A 20746-nucleotide genomic window follows, 5' to 3' on the forward strand; every position below is an offset into this window, starting at 1 on the left:
GGAGGGAGAAAGAGAGAAGGGGTAATAAAAAGACAGGGGTGGAGAGAGAGTGAGAACTGTTTACCCAGTATGCACTGAACAGAGCTGGGACAGGCACTCAGACATCTTAGAAAGTAAGGTGCTTCGCGGAAGTCAGGCTTCAAACCCCTGAGGTCACAAAGAAAGCTACTAGCTCCTCTGCTGCACCTCCCTTGAAGACTTGTTATTTCTAAAAGAACGCAGGGTAGCTCTGCTCCTCTGCCCACAAGGATGCCAGATTTCCCTCTCAATGTTTCAACGCTCTTCTTGGAAAGGCGGACCCATGCACGCTCACTTTATGTGGGACAATGCCTGCTAAACTGGGTCAGAAAGTGTGGGAAATGGAAAAGTACTCAGAAGCGATTCTCCGGCAGACTCCGAGGCTGCCTCTCCCACACACTAGTGGGGTGCGCAGGTGGAAGAACGGAAGGGGAGCCTCGTCCTTTACAACTCCTCTCTTGCCAAGCAAAATGGGAGCTCGTGAGTAAACAATATTTCCCTCGCAGAGCAGTGGAAGGGAAAGATGAAGCTGCTAGAGCCTGAGGTCCCCTTGTCCGCCGGCCTAGGAATCCAGGAAGTCAAACCTGCAGGACTGCCTTTCTGGGACAAGTTAAGAACTGGAGGTTCTTAAGCCGGGCGGTGGTGGCGCACGCCTTTAATCCCAGCACTTGGGAGGCAGAGGCAGGCGGATCTCTGTGAGTTCGAGACCAGCCTGGTCTACAAGAGCTAGTTCCAGGACAGGCTCCAAAGCCACAGAGAAACCCTGTCTCGAAAAACCAAAAAAAAAAAAAAAAGAACTGGAGGCTGCACAGTTGGCAGCAATGAAGGTCAGTGATAGGCAACAGGATGTAATTCAGACGGCCTTCTGCTTCAGTAGCCCTCGGCTATCTTGGAAGAGAGAGAGTCTGGGAAGTTAAGGTGGCTAAACACACTTTGCCTAAACAAATGAGAAAGCCCCTTTACTCTCCTCACGGCCTTGCGATATTTCTAAGACTCTTGCATTTTTTTGCTCTATTTGAACTTAAATGTTTTCTTTAATATATTAGGTCATGACGTTTTTATTGATTATCATGAGATAAATGATATCACTTCGAAAAACATTTTCTCTCTTTCGTCACTTTAAATAAAGGGGATGATACATCAAATGGCAGAAACTCTCCTTGAGTCTGAGTTCGTTATGAGCCCACATATTTTGCAGAAGAGATTTTTTTTTTCAACTCACGGCGGGGGGGGAACAGAATGTGAAAGAAAATTTAAGGGTTCCTTCTGCTCTTTTTGTCAATTCCCTTGAAGTTGAAGGTTAAGCTTGTCTGGTCTGTGGATTGCCAGATTGGGTTGCTATCCCCTACCTTTCTTATTTAGCTCTTTGGATAGTCCCCAGGCCTGGCTCAACATGGGTCCTGAGGGGGTTGAAGGGAGCTTTTTTCTAAGCCGAGGCTAACGTGGCTATGTCTGTGTTGACTGCTCATTCCATCAATTACTTCACCCCTCTGCCATTTGACTCACTAGGTAAGAGTCTATCAATCAAAGGCTCCGTGGCCATTTGTCAGCTCTGCCCAGCCCACTGATGTTCACGGACAAACATCAGTCTATCACTTTGGAGAGGTTAAAGGCAACTTTTCATGACGCCTTGAAGAACTATTTCATATTTGAATGCCTGTCAACCATTTCGAAGATGAATACTGGAGGAAATAGCATCTATTCTGACAGACGACGTCAAATGCCCTTCAAGGCAAATACTTTGGCTCACACCAGCTTTCTGTATCCACATTGAGGACCCTGCCCTCTCAGAGGGAACTCTGATCTCTAGATTGGTCCCAACCCTGTGGTCAGGGAACAAGCCCTGCCCCAGATCTGATAGTAACTTTATGAGAAATGTTAATGTGGTCTCTGTTTTCCACCTCCTATTGTGACCAGCGACTCTGTCACTAAAGATCTGAAGAAATCAACCTGAAGAAAACTTGACTTGGGCCTAGGTGAAGTACCCGAAGTCTCCACTGAGGGCCGGCTAGCATTTTAGTGTGATCTCATATCCACAGAAAGGACTGAAGTGGAAGATTCTAGAAATGTGTCTGGTGTTACTTCTCTGCTAAAAAGCTTCGTGTGGTTTAGAATCTGCTCCAGCCTTCTTATTTTGGCATTCAGAGCTAGGTCTGTGAAACCACACCGCTCCCCTACTGTGTAAATTTCTATCCAGGCAAGCCTACTCTGGTTTTAATACACAAATTCTTTTTTTCTCTACTCTTCCAGGATCCTGTCCTTCTTTGGGTCCAGGTTCCATCCTGAGCAGCTTTGTGGCACCTTCTCTTATCAGCTCAAAGACCTGACTTCTCTCTTCCCTTCTTGTCACTGTGGCTCACAAGGTGAGTGTCACAAACGACCCCCATGCTGGACCTGCTGAACTAGTCCTCAATTCTTGGATCAAGACTTAACTTTTCTTGAGTTCTTTGCTTAAGTAGGTTGGGCACTCCTCAGGGGGTCAGATTTATATGTGATTCTTCTTCGGATCCCCTGGCAGACAGTAGGAGTTTAATCAATGGACACTGTGTAATCGATATGAAAATCGTTCTATAGCCAGAACCTCGTTCAGATCCCAAAGCCACAAGGCATAAAGCTCTCTCACGCACTGATCGAGTTGAGAACTTGTTCGTGCTGTGATTATCGACTTGCAAAAGAAGCATGCACATCAAATTACCCCCACTTCCTCAGTGTCTGGACAGCCCTATGCAAGGTCTCATTCTTAAAATGATGGGATTTCCAGAATCAGAAGTGTGAAGTCCAGGGATTGGCCTCAGCTGCTACCCTCCTTTTTTTCATCTGCTCCAGCATAGCTATGGACACACAACTTGGTGTTGTTTACTGATAATTTCATCAAGTATCAGCTACATACTCAACACTGTTATTAACATCCCACATATTTGAATTCTTTGGAATGGGTCTCTGCTTCCTTTTAAAGGTAACTTAAATAACAGTGACATGTGGCACAGAGTCACATGGCTAGAAGAAGCATGGCTCGATCTCCGTTGGCTTACTCTACTTCCCATTGAACTTACCCTGAAATCCCCCCCCCATTTTTGAAGTACTATAAATAGCATGATAAGGAAGTTTCTTCATCTGGGGAACAGGAATGAGGATACTCCGTCACAGACCGACAACTTCTTCATGAGTACTAGAAGCCAGGATGAAATGCTCCATGTGGCTGTTTCAGAGAAGAAAAAGAAGCCAGTAACACCTGTGCTGATACCCAAGACATATTTAGGGCTTCAGCATACTCTTACCCATGTCCTACAAGAGCTGAGTGATATGAACATAGAGTATTGTAGAAGACTCAACTCGTCTTGGCCAACAGAACACATATGGCGTCCATTCATTTTTTTAATGTATATACAGCAAGTGTTTGCTGAGTGTCCGTGACATTCCAGATACCTGTAGCTAGAAAATGATCAATGCTTTCCCTTGGAGAAGTGACTATCTAGAGAAAAAGTGGACATGCAGATACACAGTCATACAGAATCAAGGGGTGACCCCGAGCAGAATGGCAGAGAAAGTCTGATGTGGGAGCAGGCTCTCCCCTAGCTAGCTCTCCATTCTCACGTTCACACTCATTACCCTGTTGTATCTTCTACCCCTATTATGCTAATAGAGTCCACCATGCTTATGGAGAAAGAAGGGAAATTTGACTCATCTTCCCATCTCTGGAAGCTGACAGATATAATAGTCTCTGGGAGAGGTAACAACTCTGAATCTTCTGGAGAAAGAAAGTGTGGAAGAGAGAAGAGGAAAGTAGAAGAGAGTGGGATGTTGAGAGATGATGACATGGACCACTTACCGGCCACACCCTACACTCTCTTTCTCTGGATCTCCAGAGTATGCATTCTGTGGTTACTTCTGGAAATAAGCAAGGAAAGAATACACACACATGAATATATACATATATGTACACATATACACAAGTGAACTTAGGCACCCATGTGCCACGCATCGCGGCCCCTGTCTGTGCTCTAAGCGCTAGAACCCAGTTCGCGAGCTTCAGGCAAGGGGCTGGAGGTTGAGAATACACACGCAGAGACAGACTGACACACAGACCTGGTACCAAAAGCTCATCTTTAATAGCACCATGGAGGCTTAAATACACTGCAGTCAATGGCCAACAGGTGAAAAGCCCATCCTCTGATCCTCTAAGCTAGGCACAGCTTCTAGTAACTTCAATTAGAAGGTTCTAGCAGGGAAGAGCAGCTGAAGGCCAGGACTCAATTAGTCCCAACACCCATGCATATATAAACACAGAGAGCGAGAAAGAGGCAGAGAGGGGGAATACACATACATGTACCAGAGCCCTGTACTTTCTAAGCTCAGTGTTCTTCATCTGGTTGTTCTCGCTACACACACCGCAACATCATCCAAACTCCCAGTTAAGGAAGTTTTGGATTCTATCTTGCTCGAAGCCATCTGGAACCCATTAGGAGGAAAACCTAATCTCCAGCTCAAGAAGCCACTATAGAAGAAGCTAGCTCTGCATAGGTACGTTCATGATCATGGAAGAATGAGCCAATGACAGCTTTTATATATACCTGATTAAAATGAATCTTGAATGAGCGAGTAAATGAATGCACAAATGAAGCTTTTTACCGAAGTATTTCTACATAGCAAACCTGTACCAGGAATGCTTAGGAGTATCTTTTACTTTAATTTTCATGCTGTCTTTTGACATCCGGATTATTACCTTCACTTTGGTGGCAAATAACCTGAAAGGGTGAAAGCAGACAGGGCTTTTCAAAGAGAATGCAAAAGCGCTGTTGGAACAGCCAAGCTGGAGTTTAACAGATTCTTCCTTCATTCCAGAGCTGGTTGCTGATACCATGCGTTCTTGCTGATGTTAGGCACGAGGGAGAAGTGTGGAAAATGGAAGACTCTGCTTTGATGCAAAGGGCTCGGAGATGAGAGACAAATGATGTGATCTTCAGACACAACGGCAGTGTCCATAAGCGATCACACAATAAAGCAAGAGATACGGATGCAAGAGGGGAACTTCAGTTCCCGCCCAGAGTCCTGACAGAGGTTACGTGGAAACCCAAGGTTCTGAACTCACCGAGGTTTCTTAGTCTGTGCTGGTCTGGTCTGCTGAGGTCTAGACAGACAGATAAATGGAAGCATAAAACACAAAGTCTAGAAACAGGCTTGAGAATAAGAATCGCATACTCTATGACAGTGACTGGGCACATAAGACCTAGTCAACAGAGAGTTTAGAGGGGCTTAATTGCCATTGGATACAAAGGAAAGCTGTGTCCTGGCTTCACGCAGAAAATAAAAATAAATTCTGCAGTAATTAAGACATAGCCACCAAAAAGTGGAGTAATTGGGACTAGCAGTATGTTCTTAATCAGAAAACTGTTGCCAAGCTGCCTCCCAACTTACCCCACATACGAGGGTGCTTGTTTCTCTATATACTCGCCCCAGTATTTTATCAAATGTCTGGAATTGAAGCCATGGGTGAAGGGAAGGTAAAACTTTAGGATAATTTTAATTTGCATTTCTCTTGTTATAAGTGAATCTGGGTGCCATTCCATGTATTAAACAGGAATGCTGTGGAAGGTGTGTTCATCTAGAAACTGCAAGAGTTTAAGGACCAGACACAGACTAAGCAGGATTAAAGACTGATACACACTTTTCTGGGAATCGTTTGTCAACATGCATTAAAGACCCTCAACATGTGAATAATCTCAGGGCCAGAGAGTCTGTAGAAATGCGTCATGGGAACTGGTTCCTAGATGTAGAAGGATGTGGGTGTGAGAGGCTGTGCATCGGAGCAGTTTCCGGTGTCAAACGACTAAACTCATCACAGCCCAGAATAGTGGTTTCACTTGCATCCTCCCCCCCCCCGCATCTTTCTTCACATGGATCCCTTTTCTAAAGACAGGATCTCATCATGCGGGCCCCTACCAGACTCCTTCTGCTTCCCCTTGCAGGGCACTGTTTTCCCGAGTGTGGACTGCCACACCCAGCACAGACTAACTAGCTTTACTGATGCTACTCAGAGCCATTGCTTCAAAAACCAAGGCAATTTACATCCGCCAACAGTTTTACATTAGAGCCAGTCTGGGTAGCAGGAAATATTTCTGAATGTTTCTCAAATTCTTAGAAGAAGGAATATGGTTGTCTCGGGAGGTACGTGTGTCATTCTTCCCTGGTAATGTTTTCATTGGGGGACATTTTCAATTGCGCAGTCATGAAGACAGAGAAGGGCTCTGAGACCAGAGGCTCTGGAACGTCAGAAGCAAGCATCTACTTGTTGTCCACCTCAAAGGACCCCAAATGTGATAAACTGGGTCCAGAGTCAAAAACTAAGGGAACAAAGCTCATTTGCTGGGCTACAGATGTTATCATATTTAATTACTATTTCTTTAATTGGTTGGCATTTCAAAACAAATCTTATCTAACTGAATCATAATTCTGGAGATTTTGCCTTATGACACAGTAGCTGCTTCCCGAGAAAAGAAATTTTTCTTTCGTATAGTCACAGTGCCAGTGCTTACAGAGGAAAAGCACTTTCTCAATGTTTTCAGAGTGTCTGTGCCCAAGACTCCACCAGGCCAGTGTGTGTGTGTGTATGTGTGTGTTTGTGTGTGTGTGTAAAAGGAAAGCTTACAAAAGAGCTTGAATGGTTTCTTTGCAGGAGAAAAAAAGTTCTTTTGTGAATTTTTATCAGTTTATCCTAAAAGCAAAGGGCTGACTTGAGAGCCATTTTAAAGTTAGATGACTTGAACAATTTGATTGGGTAGCTAAAGCAGAAGACAGAAATTTGAAGGCTTCCAGCTTGGACCAAGAATGGCTTATGCTAGTGTGTGTCTGTTCATACTCATTCAGAGAAGCAAGAACAGATGCCGAAGGCAATAGATTAGGTTCATGAGTGTGTTGCTCCTTAGATGACATTTGTCTATGGCTACTAAGATGACACTGTGCATGTGACATTGTTCTGGGATAATAAGATGTGGTGTCTTTACATGGCACAGGTCTAGAATCCGATGTGACAAGTCTAACTTTAAAAGTTCAACTCAAGTATTCTGCTCTGTCACCTATCTCCTCCCCAAAGCATCTGAAATGTAAGATCTGCTGCAGGCAGCTTAGCTGGAGGTAATGCCGAGAAGCAGAGTGAAAAAGAGGGCATAGACAGAGAGACAGACAGACAGACAGACAGACAGACAGAACATAGAAAAGTCAATATAGAGGGTGTGTTTAGTTATCTCAGTAGACAGCTGGATCTCAGTGTGACAGGGATGAGGCAATGGAGCACAGATAGCATCTGCTATGGGAATCTAAAGCAGCACAAGGACTGGACCTCAGAATCCAGAGACGTGACAGTGAGTGACCAGAGAGGCAGAAGGTGGCAGCAGCCAGAAGCATGTTTATGCAGAAGAAGATAAGGTCAGTGACTGAGCTCAGATGGACTGAGACCACTGCTGACCTTGGTGAAGAGTGGAAATAAGTATATATTTTTTTCATTTTGTTTTGGGTGGAAGTGGGCAGGGAGATGGAGAAGTGTATCTCTTTCTCAGGAACTTTGGTTTCTAAGGGGAGAAGAAATTGGCTGGGAATATGGGGCTTACAATGATGTGTTATATATCACAATGTACTCTCCTGAAGCAAAAGTTGTGTTCTTATTTCTGGGATTTGGGGATGTGCAGAGGGCAAATATTTCTACAACAAGTGATTTGAAACTATCAGTGTGATGTCAGCTGTCTTAAACTTTTCCTGAAAATGGAACAATTAGCCCTTGTGACCTGGTAAGAGTTCGTCCTATCATGCCACTGGGCAGGACGCTAATGAGTATGGATATTAAAATTTATATGGATATAAAAATTAGGGAAATTTTTTTCATTGATGCTAAGCAAATGGAGAAGCAGAGATGGACTATACAAGGAGCTAATATGATGAAATAGCTTGGCGTGGGAACACATACGTGCAATCATAGCACTCAGGCTGAGGCAGGAATATTATGTGTTCAAAGCCAGGCTGGACTACATAGTACCTGGGCTGTGTAATGAAATTCCATCTTAAAACAACAAGCAAAGAAATGAATGAATGAATAAACAAACATTTTTACAAAACGATAGTGCAGTGGCTGCAAGCTGAGAAGGACGGGGTAATTCGCATATTGAGCAGTTTGGAGTGGAGTAGAGATGAAGGAAGATCAAACATGGAGGAAGTGAAGTGTGTGCCAGGGACCGAGACTCACTCGCCATCTGCTGAGCATCTAGGCAGGAGTGGGAAGGAAATAGAGTAGACGGTGCAAAGTGCGCTGTGAAAGCCAGAGATGTGCGTGTGAGCGCCATAGCGCCACAGCTTTCCCACCAAACTGCAGCTCCATCGTTAACAAATCAGTCAAGATCTACTTTGAGGGAGTGTCAAAGTGTTAAATAGGCAGATAGATGATCATAGCAACAAAAACTGATAGGAGCTGCTCTCTACTGAGCGTAAGTACATGATAGGAACAGACTGAGCATTTCCACAATAATCTCATTAAGTTTATTCAGTAACTTCATGAGATGAGTTCTTCTAATTAGCATATATTCATTATACATGACTTTCATTATGACATTGTATAATAGATTTCCAAATCATATTCAAACGCTGCTACTCTCTCTTGTCCTCTGCCATTCTCCCTAACCTCCTTCCTTATGACATGAATTCTGTTATATCCAACTTAACAGATGAGAAATTCACCTCAAACATCAGATAACGTTTCCAAGTGTGTAGAGCTAGTGGTATTCCACAGAACCAGAACTTAAAAGCAGTATGATATCCTATCAACCGCGGCACCAAACTGCATCCTACAACATCGGACACATGGGAGTGAATGGCCTGGTAGTGTTGTCTCTTCCACCAGGAAAAGAGCAGAGTTTGGAAAAGCTAAATGAATAGCCCAGCAGCTGCGTCCAATCAGATGTGAGTGAAAGAATCACTTCACAGCACTCAGTGGTCCTGGGATTCAGGTGGGGAGGGGTATGGAGGGAGGAATTACAAGGGTCCTAGGATTCAGGTGGAGAGGCATTATAAAGGACCTGGGACTTTTACACGGGGAGGGGTTAAGAGGCCCCCTGGGACTCGTGGGTAGGAAGGGATTAGGAGGGAGTCATAAGCAGGGAGGGGTTAGGAGGGCCCTGGGAAACTTAATGGGGAGGGGTTAGGAGGGCCCTGAGACTCACAGGTTGGAAAGGCAAGGGAGACACAGAACAGGAAAACCAGGACCTTTCATTCTTTTACTGGATCAGGCCCCACCTATAGTTGACCAGAAGGAAAAGAAGGCTCCATAGATCTCTGTCAGGTGCAGCTTGATAGAGAGTTTAGCCCAACCTAGCCCTATACCCAAATCACTGTCGCAAGACAGATTTCCAAAGACTTGCCCTTGGTACTTCTCCCTTGTGTTTACTTTGGAATGGAAAATAAAAGGAATTCTTAAGTGTTCTGGAAAGTCAAAGCCTAGCCACTGGTTCTCACTTAGTACTACAAAGTTAACCATGGGGCTGGGTTTCGGACATCCTAAATTTGCCATCTTCTGAGTTGACATGAACATTGGTAGCGTGACTGACTGTCCACGCCAGAAAGCTTCCTCTAAGGTGTGACATCAAGTAAGAGAGCCGAGCACGTACACTCAGCCTAGAGTTCCTCTTCCCACAGGAAGCCCTGCCCAAGGGAGAGAATTTCTCAGTTGGCTGGAGGATGTTGCGTGTTGGGAGTTACGTCTCATCTCTCAGAACAAAGCTGTTTCAGGAAGTTCAAGTGTCTGTGAGTATGACAAACCGTCTCATATTTTTTAATGAAAAGACTATAAAGAGTTCATCTGCAGAGGACTTGGGGCGGCTCACAGCACCATCTGCCCTTTTCTAATAAGTGGCTAGCCGTCTCGGGCAATGGTGCTGTGAAGGATGGAGTGGCAGGTAAAAGGTTAATAGAGCACTGGGCATTTTTTAATTGAAAAAATGACTGCAAGACCCCACAGCAGACCGAGTGATAATAACATGACAGGAGGTGAGTTTCAGAGACTTACTTATTCATTGAGGGTGAGGAAATAGACATGCAAACACACTGCTATGCTTCAACAGAAACCTAGGTCTACAAGGAGCTTAAAAAGTCATGCATAGAATTTTTTCAAGCAAATGTATACTTTAAAAAATCCACCTCCTCCTTTCAGTTATTACTAATTTACTATTACTCGGGAAATGAACCTAAGGTGTTGGCCAAATTGCTAGCAATTCTGATCTGTTAATGTGTCTGGCCCAAGTTGGGTATCAGTTAAACCACCCCCAAATAACAGGCAGGTTTTCGTTATTTTCATTTTCATAATAGAAAAATAATTAATTCCCAAGAATCTTCTCTGAAGAGATGACATATAAAACAGAAAATCCGTCCTTTTTGACTAAGCCTTTTTAAAAAAAAAAAAAGGCTGAATGAGAAAGCACGTGGTGTGTGCTGGATAGTTTTATGCCAACCTCACACAAGCTACAGTTATTTGAAAAGGGGGAACCTCCATTAAGAAAAGAAAGCTTTCCCAAAGGAAGCCAGCCTATAACCCACAACCCCAGAGAACTTAGGCAGAGACTTACATAAATCTAATCTACATGGGAAGTAAAAAGTGGAAAAAGACAGATCTCCTGAGTAAATTGAGAGCATTGGAACCTTGGGGGAGGGTTCAAGGCTGGGAGAGGAGAAGCAGGGAGGGGAGCAGAGAAAAATGTAGAGCTCAATAAAAATCAATTTAAAAAAAAAAGAAAAAAGGAAGAAAATGCTTCCACAAGATCTGGATGTAGGGAATTTTCTTAATTCGTGATTAATGGGGGAGGGCCTAGCCCTTGTAGGTGCTGCCACCCATGAACCACCCTTGATGGTCCTGGGCTCTCTAAGAAAGCAGACTGAGAAAGCCAGTAAGCAGCACCCCTCCATGGCCTCCCTATCCGTTCCTGTCTCCCAGTTCTTGCCCTGTTTGAGTTCCTGTCCTGACTTCCTTCAGTGATGGACTACAGTGCAGAAGTGTAAGACAGGGGTTGTCCATTTGTATTTAAGAACTTTTTCTCAAGGACTTTGTAAACCTTACTAAGCACCAAGTGTCTGTAAGATACAGATTCAGTCATATGATCTAAATCTTCTGGGGTATGTTAGCATCAGTAGCCTTTGGAGTGTTGTGGGCCATGGAACTGAGCCAACTCCAAGATGGATATGAGATGGAGTCACCTCAGATGAGCCAGGGTGTCCGTTGCAAGTTGGACCTCATACATGGCTTCCTCAATACTTTGTCACCTCACAAGCCAAGTAGCAGGAGGTCTAGCAACGAAGCATACGGTGCACATATGTCCCCAACTCAGGGAGAACCCTGCCCACTCAGGCTCAATGTGCCACCTTTACCAACAGCTTATTGCTCTTTAAAAAGCAGGAGAGATGGAGGGGTGATATAGATGCGGGCTGGGTAGCTCCTTGACACAAGACACAGGGTGAGTCGGGACTGGACAGAGGCAAGAGCTCACAGCCCAGCAACTGCTGATAGAGTCACCTGATGTACCCGGGACTGCCCAAGGGCCAAACAAGTAGCTCCATTCCAGTCACCACAACACGTGCCCTCCACAATCTTCTTGCCCCAAATCAAAATCCCTTCAAAACACAGTACCTTTCAACCCAAAGTGAGGGTTGATTTGCCCCCATGATGGATCAGTATGTCTGGCCAATGCAAGCACAGAAAGGCGCTTTGAGACGTGTGCCTATTCAGAAGTGACAGGGTGCATCCAATGACTGTCACTGTAAAGTGTGACCTTGCAAACCATCCTCTTGCTTTTGTAGCGTCCACGGATACTCTGGGGTTTCACTTCTTTTGTACCTTTCATGGCTTTAAAGGGCCAATTGAAAACGGATTACTGTTCTACTTTAAAACAGCTACAATTTTTTCCATTTGCATCTCTTCATTGTGATTTCATGACAGCAGCTTCATCCCAGTATATGATGTACTTTGACCACATTCAATTCCTAATACCTCACTCCCCTCCCCCCTTTCTCCCTTCCCACCGCCCATCATCCTCTTTCTGCCTCTAGACACCTTTGCTTCTACTTTCATGTAACATACATGTGTCTATGTATACATATGTGTATGTATATATGTATCTGTAGGCATATATGTGTATATATACATATATATTCCATACAAAACCTAGGATTTGTAGATGAAAAAAAACCCTATTTGCCCTTCCAAGTATGAGTTAATACACTTAATTTGATAATCTCTAGCTGAATCCACTTTCCTGAAAGTAATGTAATGTCGTCCTCCTTCATGGATGAATGAAATGTATGTGTACATGTGTGTCACATTTATTGTATTTCCTTTATCTGTCCCTCTGTTTATGGACAACCTGGGTTGATCCCATGACTTGGCTGTTCTGAACAGCACTGCCACACACAACTGTGTACATTTATACCTGCTGGTGTCTTTATGCTGCCATGCTTCTCGGGTCCAAACGGAAGTGACAGAAGGGCCCTGCAGCTCTCTGAGAAAGCAGAACTTCAGCTTTGCCCTTTTAAGTCCTCCACTGTCCGGAACAGACAAGAATCAAAGTTGAAAGCTTGACAGCATCTCCACGGACATTTTAGGGATGGCAGATGAGTTAATGGGGCTGAGTTTTCCACACACAACCAGTGCTGAAAGCTGCTAGCCACCAGCTCATTGTAGGCTGCTCAGGTTATCTGAGGGAAATAATATGTATGTAGACTCAATAGAAAGCATAAAAATAATAAATGAAACTAATAACGCAAAAGACATTTGGGAAATAAGACATCCCTTCTGACATGAATAGCACTGGAAGCCTTGGGGAAAGAAAACTAGAATATTAAGTGAAAGATGTAAATTGTAGAAATTGGATCCATAAATATTGCTTTGGAGGCAGAGGAAGGCAACAGCTCTATCTCACAGAGCCTGGCTTCTCAGTGAGGATGAACTCAAGGAAGGGAGTTGTTCGCTTCACATCCACAGAGGGTCAGGGCTCAGGAGCAGGAGGCCATGGGGAGGAGAGGACAAATGAGCAGCTTTGCAGTCTGGTGTCCGGGTTAAACTGAGGTTACCGTTTCTGTGGGGGCTGCAGGAGGCTGAGGGCAGCCTGGAGTAATCATCTCCTTTGCCAGCCTTATGTTTCTCGGTGAAGGAATCCCAGCCACCATCCCTCTCCCCTGAGATGCTCAACCAAGGATATAATGATTGGTCAAGTTGGAGACCTTGACAAGGGTGAACAGTAAAACTACGCGAGGCAGACCTGCTCAAATTTGATCAAAAACATCCCAATCAAGTCCAGATGAAGATTTTTCATCTGTTTTGTTTGAAAGGTGATGGAAGGTGAGGATGGGTGGAGAACCATCCTGTTAAGAGGAGATGGATTTTGCTGCTTGTTTGTTTTGTTGAGGAATTACTGTTCTCGGTGGAGTTGTTGCCTGCCTGGCATTTGATTAGGTTATTTTCAACTCCAAATCATTAGCTTAGACTTTCTCTAGGCAGTAGCAACCAGAAATACCAAGTCTCCTTGTATTCCACGCCATCTTTAGAGCAATAAGTATGCCATCATCCTTAAAACATGCTTTGACTTGTTTGTCCTACCAGCCAGCAAATGGAAAATGGAGACTAGGGGCCCTTAAGTCAGGAGCAGATCCCAGTGGCCCCAGCCCAACTTGGTCTCTTTTGATTTCTCCCTCACCCATATGAAATGCAAAGGATAAAAACAATATGGATAGAGAGCTCAGCTGAGCAGTGATGGCACATGCGCCTTTTATCCCAGCATTCAGAAGGCAGAGGTAGGTGGGTCTCTGTGATTTCAAGGCCACCCTGGTCTACAGAGTAAGTTCCAAGACAGTAAAACTGTGTCTCCAAAAACAATCAAGCAAGCAAACAAATAAAAAAGAAGAAAAGAAAAAGAAACAAAGAGAATGCTCAGGTATTTCACGAATATGGGCCCACAATAAACACTGGGCGCACACAGGCAACAGAGCCTGGATTCCGCCCTCCATTCACCAGCTCCATACACAGCCCTGATTCATTGTTTTTCTCTTTTACATTCTTGTGTACATACATGATATGTTTTGGTCGTATTCCCCCATTTCCTGTTATTGTCCCCCTCCCAGTCATTCTGGTTTCCCTCCTCTCCCCAGCTAGTCCTCCTTTAACTTGTATGTTTGGTTTTGTGTGTGTGTGTGTGTGTGTGTGTGTGTGTGTGTGTGTGTGTTCATACATGCATGAGTCCCAGTGATTTTCACTAGGGCTGTTTAGAGGCATGGATGAGAGGTTATGTTTAGGGGCATGGGAACCTTGCCAATGGCTTGCACCATTTGAGAAAAACGCGAGTCCTTCCCTGGAAGCTTTTAATGGCCTAGCGATCCCCATGGAGCAGAGGGATCTCAGGAAACTCTCTGCCTTGATTTACTAATTCCTCATCCTAGCAAACCCTGAGCATCTATGTTGCGTTAGACGCCAAGTCTTCAGTAGAAAGTAAGGAGTTTTGGACGATCTGCTTTGGGGGCACAGCACCACAGGACATCCTCTGCCAGGAAGACTTCATCCAAACTAATTGTCTTTGGGATGACAGCCAAGTAAACTGTATCCCAAAATGCTGAGGCTTAGGATTTCTATAGATCTCTTGAGGGGACACAGTGCAAACCATAAAACCAGACGACATGGATAATATCCCCTGTTGTCTCTCAAAAAAGCTTCCAGAATTTTGTGCTGTAAGGGAGAAGAGACTTAGAGCATCTACTTTGGTGTGCGTCTACTGAATGAATTCTTCCCAATCTCCTGATGTCCTCACCCCAATTGCCACCAGTTTTTAGAATTCAAAGTGTCTGGAAACTGTTGCTTAGTTTCACAAAGACCCCATCTATTTCTTCTTCCAATATTAATTACCCACACGTTCTTTAAAAGACACTATCTCTCCTAAGATTGTTGGGGGCTTCAGAAAATTTAGAATGTGTTCACCCAAAGGAATGGAACTGAGAACAAAAAAAACTAAACAAACAAACAAACAAACAAACACCTTACTTTTGGCATGCCAAGATTTTGCCTCCTTTCCTCTCTGTGAGGTAAGTTGGAACTCTGGTGAGCTGTATGTACAGTCGTGTGACCGCTAAGGTTATGTCTACAGAAACAGGCTGTGTAGCAAAGAGAGATACAACTCACCCAGATGTAGGACCTTCTGCTTGCCAATGTCTGTGCCTAAGATGTGGGGATGGTAGTTACAAGTTAAGGAATCAGAATTAGGTAATATTATAAAGTCAGAACTTCAGTTGCTCTAGCCACTTGTAGGTAGTCCCCAACAACTGCCGCACTTGGACACCGCAACTGGCATGGTTCTTGCCACTACAGGAAACTCTGTAGACGGTGCTGGTTATTACAGTAGTTCAAGTACAGGGAGAAAATGTCGTTGCTTTGGAAAAACAGTTTCCAATGGAAAACAAGTGTTTGAACAGGGAAATGAAGGGAAAAGGAAGGCAGGATACTTTTTGAACAGTATTTTGTGGTGGCCTGGAAGTCATCATCCATGGTGCTGAATGGGAATTGTGAGGTAGGCACCTGTGAAGGGCCGAGGCACATCCTTTGTGATCACCACAGGTCTACTCTGTTGTCATTGTTCCTTGAAGAAAATGTCATATGCCACAAAAGGGGGCATCTCCAGCTGCAGTGGGCATGTGGAACCAATAATGGCCCTTTGGCCACAGCTTGTAAGATCAGGAATCTTACACCTGAGTCAGTCCTGGAGTGTCAGGTGAGGTTCAGATCTTCAGAGCAGAGGGAAGAGCTTTGTAAAGATGGAGATAGGAAGGAAAGCCTTTTGCTGTGCTCACTAGATACAAAACATCAAAGGAGAGCAGCTCTCCCATCCTCAGGCTGCTAGAAGCACTATCGGGTACATTTTAATTTAAAAAGTAAACTTAATGCCAAGACTTACACTAATGCACGTACAAGGTACATAAGACTGCCCAAGTCATGGCATGATAAGAGGCTATGAGGAATCTCTGCGGGGTCTGTTTCTCAGTGGTCCCTCTCTCAGGAAACACCAACACCTCTGAACTGTCAGTTCCTCCCCAAGGGCACAGTGCTCCTGCAGTCCTGGTTTGATGGGAATCAGACTCCTGTGCATCTCATACGGGCTAAGATGTCTACCCTACACCATAGAAACTGCACTGTTCGAAACACTAACTGAGGGGCCACGGCACTGCCAATGGCTTTCCTCTATTACCAGTTACCATGTTTTAAAGCCCAAATCTTTGCCTCCTGCCATCTCTGGGATCCAGGGCTCTTCATTGGGATTCATGAAGGGTCTGGGTACACGAAACACTCTTCAGTATTTCAGACCATGGGAAATTTTAAAGGAAGGACTCTAGGAAGGAGGCTTTGCCCACCCACTCCTCATTTTGCTTGACTTTTTTTCTTCTATCCCTGCCCCCTCCCCAACCCCAGTTGTCAGTGTCTCTCCTGTCCTTTCTGGGGAAGCCTCTGCCCTGAACACAGGGACCCAAGCCCTGATCTCAGCCCAGGAGACCTCATCAAGCATTCGCTCCTCATCACTGGCTCCGTCTCACAGCGGCTCGGAAGAGCAAATGGTCTTTGTCTCAGATATATTCAGAATCACGTCTTCTCAACAGCCCTAGGAGGAGTCACAATTCTTCTTCCTATTTTGTGAAAGAGGAAATTAAGGCTTTGAGAGGCTATATAATGTAATTAAGGTTACCAAAGGGAAGGGCCAGTACACAGGCACGGGTCTGCCTGATTCTAAAGCCTGGATCGGACTCTTGTTCCTTGTCTGAATGAATCAAGACCTGGGCAGCCATAAAAAATGGGAAGAAAACACAATCACCACATAGGGGGATTTTCCAGAATTCTATCCAGGCTGTCTAAAAATGACTGTAAAAATAGAACACACTGGAAAACATGCCGAACACACTTGGTAAGAATTCTAATGAGCATCCAAGCTTGGCTGTATGCATCTGAGCTATGCCTGATGGAGGTCAGAAATGAAGGATTTATTCTGCCCACGAGTCAGAGCAACTATTGTTATTATTTAGCATTGATTAATTGTTCTTCCAGCCCCCTAAGACCTCTCCACACAGTTCTCAAAAAATCGTTATACTTCGAGTTTGCCTGTGCCTTGACATTCAGAGTAAAGGAGCTTTATTATGAGCCTTTGAAGAATAACCCACGTGTGAGTGGCCGTGAAAGCACCCACGCAGGCGACATGAACCAATCCACAGTTGGATGCTTCCTGGATCTTCCACCCCCATCTTGACAGTGCTGCTACTCAGGGGAGGTCATGATGGAGATTCAAACAAAGAAACAAAAGGCAGGACTTCTACCTGCTTACAGAGAAAACCCAGCAAGCTCCGGCCGTCTTCCATGTCGAGGACTTTGGGAAATGTATAAATATTGCATAATCACTAATGAGGAGGGGGAACCCTTCAGGGGTAATTACAGCAGGGAGGCCTCGTCCACATTCATGTGAGCCTGATTAAATGTAACATTGTAAAGGGAGCTGGGGCAGTGAATTTGCCTCCTGACATCCAATAACGCTCCTTGACCCTTTGGATATTGTCCTCCCTGGAGGTCAAAAGTATGAATAAATTATGGGTCTGACAACTTTGACGTGGAAAGGAGTGGGAATGGACAGCTCTCTGAGAAAAAAAAATATCTGACATTGTTTGTGATGACAAAGTATATTTTTTTTTTAAAAAAAATCCATATGCTAATATTGCCAAATTTCAGCTTGCTGGGAAGAAGAGCAGATAGCCTCCGTTGCTATGTTTATTGAGAAGGCCAGGGACTCTTGGAGCTGAAAGCCAACATGCAGACTCAATCATTCAGCAGAAGGGAGGGAGGAACTAGGCCTTTGCTAGTGACTCTCATCCATCAGAAATGCTCCACCCAGGGGCAGTGCCATCCCAAGGCATTGCCTGCAAAACAGTGCGGTCAAACAGTTACAGGACATGCTTCCACTTAGATAAAATGTCCAGTGCGTGGAGCCATCTGTCACTCATGAGGACCCTCATTTGCAAAGACAAGCCAAGGCCATCACCTGGAATCCGTGAAGCTACGAAATTGTCACAGCTTGCTGAAGAAAGATTGTCTCTTGTTTCAGGTTCTGTCAACAGATAGGGGAGGTGCAGAAATCAAGGCCTGAAAAGGAGAGGAAGGAATTACTCAGGTGGCCTTGGAGAGGCTGGCTTTTGGATGAAGGCCAGAGGGCAATGTTAAGAGCCCATCCATCCATCCGTCCTAGCCTAGAGCCTGTTGGCCTTGAGTTCAAAGATTCAGCACCAGGGACATAAAACCTACAATATTTGTCATTAAAACAACTGGTAACATCCAATACATGAGCTCTATATCACTCAAAAGGCAAGGCTGATGGGAAAGAAAGAACAAGCAAGCCCCTCCATCCGTGGATAGTATGACCTTGATTAGACTGTACCAGTGGTGGCACAATAAACTTGTTCAACAGCCCAGGCAGATTCTTTCTCTCCTGACCCAGGTCCAGAAGCAGCTGCACGCCCGTAGACACAGATTCAAGAACACTGTGCTGATTCCAGCTATTTGAAGCCCAGTTGGCAGTTACAAGACAATGAAGGGCAAATAGATTTAATTTTGCATCACGGACCTTGTCCAAACACTGTCCACTCTACCGATGAACTCCTCTGTTGCTTGTATCATTTCTTGCCCTGGAAATACTTCCTCTGACTTCCTCTAGGAAATAGAGGACAGTGGGTAAACATCTAGGATGCAGGGTCTGACCACCAAGCCTTATATGTAACTCCCTTCTTCCTCAGTGTGGCGGGCACTCTGATATGAGACCCATATGGTCACTGTGGGACCAGAACACTCTTGTCTCCAGTAGCCGAAAGCCAGGCCATGATGGGATGCACAGTAGCCACCATCAGTTGAAAGCATCCGTATTACAAATCTCACGTGTGGACAATGTTGAGAGATACCTGTCAACACAAGGGGCTACAGATTAATTTTGAGGTTTGTAACTTTCCATCATAATGTTATTTATTTTGAGTGCTGAGACCTAGAACCCTCTGGAATATTGTATATGGGGTGAGCATTTCATTTCTCTCTCCCTTTCTCACCATTGGCAGGAAATGTTGGCCGCTGGTGGCTGACAGTTTTCACCTTCCAGAAATACAAACAGCCAGAGAGGTCCGCCTTAGTGGGTGTGCTTCAGATGGGAGCCCCTATGCCATGTAAACTAGCCAAGTAGGAGGTGAAAGCATATGAGCGGGAGAAGTCTATAGCCTGGCTATGGATTCAACAGGGAAGTCCTTGGAGAGCATGCCAGGCACAAAGCCCTTCACACAGTAACTTAGGAAACACTCAGTAACTTGGAACTACAGAATTCATTATCCAACATTCCTAAAGGCCAGCAATCTAAAATCAAACTGTCCACAGGATCCCCATCCCCCTGAAGGTGTTAGGAAAGACCTTCATGATTTGTTTCTTGACTTTTGTTTACCATAATTGGGTTTGGATAAACATAATTCTCATATTCGTCAGATATGGATGCTCCTTTTATAAAGGTCATGAGTCACACTGAATTGGGCACTCTAATCCAAAATGGACTCGTGTTAACTAAGCCCACGTGAAACAATCCAGTTTCCAAACAGCTATGTTCTAAGGTCCTGGGGATTAGAGTTTCAGCATAGGAATGCCAGGGTATATAATCTACCCCACAATAGCAGCTGTGCCCAGGCGTTTCTCTTCCCACTTCTTGATCTTGCTCATCCCCTTCCATCACTCTCTTGTAGATATTAACCCCCAAATAGAGCCTTCCAGTATGTGAAGGGTTTGGGGGGAGGAGGCATCTTTCGCATTTATTATTGGTGGTGTTTTGTCATTGTTTGCCTTTTTGGTTTGTTTTTTGCCGAATTGACACATGCTAGAGCAATCTGAGGAAAGGCAATCTTAATGGAGAAGATGCCCCCGTCAGATTAGCCTATGGGCATTTTTTTCTTGAATAGTGAGAAAGTGTCTGGCCCACTTTGAGTGGTGCCACTTCTGAGCAGATGGTTCTGGGGGTTCTATAAGAAAGCAGGCTGAGCAAACCACGAGGAGCAAGCCAGGAAGCAGCACTCCTCCATGGTCTCTGCTTAGTTCTTGACTCCAGGTTCCTGCCTTGAGTTTTGCCCTGACTTGTCTGCTGGGATTGAGTGCAAACCTGAGATTTGTAAGAAAACAACATGCCCTTTCCTCCCCAAGTTGCTTTGGTTATGATGTTTTATTGCAGCAGCAATAGTAACCCTAACTGGGACACAGTGGCTTAAGAAGTCTCATCAACTCTTTGTCAATCCAGGTCAAGAGTTGACTGTCGTATCTAATGCATTCCACCCTCCCCTCCCCTCAGCCCGAGGGTCTTGGTCTTGGACTGGAGGCTATTTTGACTCTTAGTTCCTTTCTGGTAAAGTCAATCTTTCATCTGCCCTTCCGCTCCCTCCCCCTGGATCTTCTGATGCACGGAGTCACCAGGAGCTGTCTGTCAGTCTTCTCTCCGCTAGCACAGATGCACCACTCACACCTCATGTGACACACCACAGTGGGTGAATACAGGAGCCATTGGGGGGATTCTGGGATGAGAGAAATGGGTTCTTTAACTTGATCACCATCCCCAGTTGGCTCCTGCCTCTGGGTGGGAATAGCAACTGAAATCCAGCTGTTTCTCATCATGTCTGC

The sequence above is a fragment of the Microtus ochrogaster genome, chromosome 18, assembly GCF_000317375.1.
Source record: "Microtus ochrogaster isolate Prairie Vole_2 chromosome 18, MicOch1.0, whole genome shotgun sequence".
Taxonomy (NCBI): Eukaryota; Metazoa; Chordata; class Mammalia; order Rodentia; family Cricetidae; genus Microtus; species Microtus ochrogaster.